Source organism: Notothenia coriiceps, unplaced genomic scaffold (assembly GCF_000735185.1).
Source record: "Notothenia coriiceps isolate Sejong01 unplaced genomic scaffold, NC01 NC01_scaffold00000311, whole genome shotgun sequence".
Taxonomy (NCBI): domain Eukaryota; kingdom Metazoa; phylum Chordata; class Actinopteri; order Perciformes; family Nototheniidae; genus Notothenia; species Notothenia coriiceps.
The window spans coordinates 302,147-307,875 of NW_011333012.1; positions in this window are offsets into that span (position 1 = coordinate 302,147).

The following is a 5,729-nucleotide window of genomic DNA, read 5'->3' on the forward strand; positions in this document are numbered from 1 at the left end:
GTATAAATACGGAGCTTGCCTTAAAACGATCGTTCTATAAGTGTATCCAGTATCAAAGTAGTACGGTGATACATGTACTTCCACATAATATCTCCAAAACAGAAAATATATAATTCGGCATCGTCTGAATGCAGCGAATTTGCCGAGGTCTAATACAATACAGCTTTTAAAGACGAAAGCTCAAGAACTTGCCCTATGACCTCATGGATCTATGTGACTCCATACTTCCTGTGTATATTTCCCAAAGCATTGTGGGTAGATGGAAAACTAGTAATTATCCCTTCATTTAATGAAAAAAACGAAATTGGCATAACAAGAGTGACAAAAGAAATTAGTATAAACTCAATATTAACTATATGTTCCTTTTGTATAAAAATATCTGTCAACGTTTAAAGGTGCTGGGTGAGTGCAGAGCAACGTGTGTATCATTTTAAAATAGGTTACAGTTTGAATAGATGGCAAATAATGTATTCTTCCCAACAGTTAAGTTCCTTTACTAATATGTTCACTTTTACTGTATATTTTTGACTAAATGTGGATAAATGACTAGTTATGTTTGTTATAGTCTCAGGTTGTCTAAACACGTCTACAATTATCCTTGAGTAAAGAGCCTTTGAATGTCATACATGCTGCTTTAACCTCCATTAGTGACTATGATGTGTTCCTCTCACCAATGAAATTAAAAACTGACAAAGTTATGTTTACCCTTAATTTACACACTTTTCTGATTACTGTGAAAACAACATAATCAAACCTTCCACACAAGCTCTGCTACCCCCTGTTACTTCAACCCTTTCACTTTGTTTTGATTGTGATTGTGGCTGGCAGACATGAATAGACATTGCTTTATGGAATGGTGTTTTGAAATGAAGCTTAACATATTTGACAGGGAGAGAGAGAGGCCCTGAGGCTTTTACCCCATCCTTTACATGTGAGTGGTCCTCCTCTCCTTCCTTAGGATAGAGGAAAACTCTTGCATTTCTCCAGGACAGCCCATCTTCTCTTTCCTGACATCTTGGCGTGTTCCAGGAAAATGTGTACATATCAAAGCCATTAAAGTGTCAAACTTCACAGTGGGCTTAAAACAGGTCAGAATGTTCATGAAACACTTGTGAATGGTGCTTTTTTTGTCCTCATTCGGGCAGTCGAGACTTTAACTAAAGAGCTTATCTCTTAGTCATTTGAAATGACAAGCCATTGTTAAAAAGATCCAAGGACAATTTGTTTCTCTGCTGTTAGAATATTCCAGCTCTTCCAGCATTTGCATATGGATTTGAGGACCATATGTTTCCTGACAAGATTTACTACAATATGGAAACGTTAGACAGAAGGATGAGAGATGCTCTTTCATATTAAACAACCCTTCCTTTATTTAATGATTTACTTAGTTTTCATTACCGTTGTATTGCCAACAATGGGGTTATGATTATAAATGGCAACAATTCACTGGTTTTAGTTATCCAGACTGTTGACATGTATGAACAAAAAATTACTCGTGGATCAGGCAGTGGAGGTAAGGACAGGATGAGATGGGACACTCTGAAATTGACATTGTTCTACTTAGAATTTCAAATTCTGCCACAGGCTGGGGAGCAACATGAGAGAAAAAAATAGCCCACTGTTTATCTGGAGGTGACAACTAACAAGCACTATCCTGGCAATTAGACTGGTGCAGTGCACATGGGCGAAGCTTACCATAAAGTGTGCTTATGATTACATATTTTCTTGTCCCTCTCTCCTTCCAGTCTCCTCCCGCTTTACATTTTGGGTCCCCTTAAACAGCTCCACCAGCCATCCGCATCTGTTTTCATTTTGACTGCATTAATGACATGGCCACAAGCGTAGGCCTGGTGGCTTGTAATGAGACTGCAGATTGTGACTTAAAGCTCATCTTGTAAATATAATAAAAGTGTAATTGCATTTGTAGGTGTTTGTGTTTATCAGGTCCTATCTGTCACTCTCTGCATGCAATGTGTGTCAGTCCTCTCTCACATGCCTGAATTTTATCTGCCCAGCTGGTGACAGGTGAGTATGATTGAAGTGCATTTCTGCAGCAGAAAACAACGCATGTTTGCCATCCAATCACCCATCTCATACATACAAAGAGGCTGGTTGATTGATGTCAAGTTAAGACGTGTACACAGTAGAAAACTAACCTGTCACGCCTCCATTACTAAGAGCTATGTTACTAAAAGGTGACCTATGAAGTTCTTTAGAAATTAAAAAGGCTCCTAAATGAAGTTTTGTGTTTCTAACATGTTTAATTTCTCTGATAAGAACGAAAGGTAAGGGAGAAAAAGCTCACGTCACAAATAAATACTTGGGTGGAAGATTTCACATTGTACATCATCTATCTTACTCAGCTTCACAACAGGGTTTCCTTTTATGAGCCCTTTTATCATGGTGTTTGATGAACTTTTTGTTCATAGACATATATTTCATGGTTGTTCTCCATTATTTTGAATGCCTTCAAATCCATATTGGTTCTTGTAAGATCGTATAAGACCCTACAACGAACCATCACTTTTTACAGTGTGTGGCCTGGATGTCCAACATGGGTATTTGATTGCTCCATGAGCAAAAGCTGGGTGAGGAGACGCTTCATAAAGTGTGTCCAGCCCATTAAGTCTGAGGGAGACTCCAGTAAGGGCTTTCCTTCCGCAGGCCTGTCCTTTAAGACAGCAGAGAGCGAACGCCTCTCTAGTGATCATTGGGTGGCACCAGATCTTAATATCAAGAGGCAGACTGGAGCATACATGTTGGTGCTGAAGATACAAATTATAATTTAAAACATCATATTAAAATCTTACAAATAGAAGCCTTATTCAACGGGTGCTATCATAAAAATATGTGACATTACAAAGACAAGCAGAGAGTGCATGCAAATTGGTGTGCGTGTCTTTGTGTTACACTATACACCAACTGACGCATTACATCATTTGTTTCATCACTGTGGTTCAGCTCCTATATTCTAATGCCTTTTGCATGAGGCCAAACTTTCTACTGGTTTTTTTAAAAAGAATGTGCATGAAATATGGAAATTTAAGGCAAAATTCAGTGAGCATGATTGGTTGCCAGAATAAATCTGTGGTAGCATAAGTCTGAATATAATTCCGAAAGGACTGTACTATTTTCAGAGAGGTTGGGTGCAAGTGAGGGGTGTGTGCTCCCTCACATACAAATCCAGGGAGGATTTTACCTGACTTGCTCATGTGCTCATGCATATTCTGGTTTGTGCGTGTGTGTGTGTGTGTGTGTGTGTGTGTGTGTGTGTGCGTGTGTGTGTGTGCGTGCGCGCGTGTGCGTGTGCGTGGGGGGGTCGTCAGTCCAAATGTTCTACGTGACGGAACATAACAGGGAATTGTAACACACAGCAACATAATACATGTGATTACATTACATTGTACAGCAAGCCCGTAAGCCATTTCCAGGAACCATAAAAAAGCTATAACTAAGTTACCACGTGTACAAAGACAAATGAATAAAGCCATTTTCTTTTAACAACCAGGGCGCTGGCGAGATATTGTTCTCTCCTCTGGCTTTTATGAGCTATGTAGACTCGAGATGCGCTCATTTCGATCGAAGCAGGAGACGGCACAAGATGGAAAATGAACAACTTCAGGGTAGAACAAATTAACTCGATTGTTTTGTGGCAAACGTTAAACACGTATCTGAAAATGAAATGCTCATTCGGTTTCAGAAATCTTCCCTAATGCAAACAAAGATAAGTGTCTGCATTGATTTATAGAAACAATGGACGCACTAAGGCTCTCCCATTCCTCGTAAATCTTCTTCATCATTTCAATGGAGCTGATTAAGTGACAGCAGATACGTGTGTAATTCCGAGGTTACCGGGTAAACGAAAAGAAAGACAGCAAAGGCAGTTTTAAAAAATAAAAATAAAGACACATTTAAAAGTTTGAAACTGAGACATTTTTTTTTCTGATACTCCTCACTGGACATAAACATCTGCAACCATTTCAAACAACATTGTTTTAATTCAAATCAGAGTGTCCAGCATTCAACAAGGGCATCCCTTGTAAAAAGTCAGTGTCACTGCTGTGCTGACTCCACCTCGGTGTAGCTGTGGAGAGCTCGAACTGCGCACCTCGAAATAAGCCCAACTCATTTACACGCCATTGGATCAACGTGGTGCGCAGAGGCAAATCCGGTACAGGGGTGTAGAGCAACACTACAGTACTCTTGAAAGTCCAACATGTGTACCTTTAGATTAACATTACAAACAACCGGTCCACAAAAAGAGAGAAAGAGAGAGAGGGAGAGAGGAAGAGGGAGAGGGTAGCTATCACAAATTGCATTTCCGATTGATGCCTGCAAGCCTGTGGCATGTCCGTATGAGTGGTTTTAAATGTAAAGCGCCTCACGGTCGACTTGGCTAATGAAGAACCCCCCTGTGGAGATGCACTTGTTTGATGGAGCCCCCCCCCCCTTAAACCCCCTGCATACACTCTCTCTCTCACACACACACCTCCGCCCGAAAAAAAGATGATTCAGAAATATGCGTTTGGCTCCAGATCTATGGCATATACAAGTGCATAAGAGACATTTTTGAGAATCTTCCCCCGTCTCTCTGCTACAGTACCACCCGGGTTTCTTTTATTTGGCAGATTAAGAATGTAATTAACTCTCAGTGGGGGAATGAAAGGGAAGTCGTGCCTGGTACGGCCGTCGTTCAGAATGATGGATATCCTTCGTACAGCAGAAACGCTCCGCTCACAGCAGCAGCAGCAGCTATGCGGTGGCTGAGCCGGGTCTCCCGCTGAGTCCGGGACTACACCGAGCATCTCTCTCCATCGCACAGCTCTATTGCAGCTTAAAAAGCTTCTTTGCAGAAATGATGCTCCTCTTTGGGCACTTGCCTCTGTGCTGGTGATAAGACCGTAGAATAACGCACAGCTCGCGCGCTCCCACACCAAATGCCCACATGACTATTGTGGGCATTTGGTTAAAACATGAAAAAGCCATAATTTAAATTGCAGATTTTGTATTAGAAATACCGGGTAGACAAAAGTGGCCGGATAGAGTCAAGAAAAAGACACAGCGAAGTGTACCTACCTTTTTTCAGCCTCGGAGTTCCTCTTTCTTTCTTCTCTGCTTATAAACCCTCACATCTTCATCATTAAAACAACAATAATCCCCGGGTTTTGTTAAGTGTGTGAGTTCCTGCGGCAGGTCCAGTGAGGAGCGGTTCAAGGGTTCCTCTGCTGGGTTAAACGATGTTTTTAATATCCACCCCAAGAGCGCAGGTTGCTCAGGACGCGTCTGGGTACGGCAGGAGGAGTCGCTCCCTCAGCAGCCACCGTGCGCATTTGGAGAAACAAGTGCTGTGTCCGCGCAGGGAAGCTGAGGGAATGATGTCATGCGTCCGGCCCTCCCTTTCCAGTCACCCCTCAACTCACGGCTTTCTCAATATTCTCTCCCCCCTCATCTCATATCGCCTACCCTTCTTTCTTTGACTGAAAAAAAGACAATAAAACATACATTTAGTCAAGCACTGAATATTTAAATCTTGTTTTGAAATGTTAAAATAATTCTAACATTTTATTGAATGTTTCCTGAATTGAAATAAAAATGTGTTACTTTATCATAATATTCTGAGATTTGTTTTTGGAACACTTTTTTCATACCTTTATGAGGTTTGAAGAGCTGCGCCTCTTGATTTTGCAGATATGTTTTACAGTGCTCCACTTGACGTGATGAAGTCACGC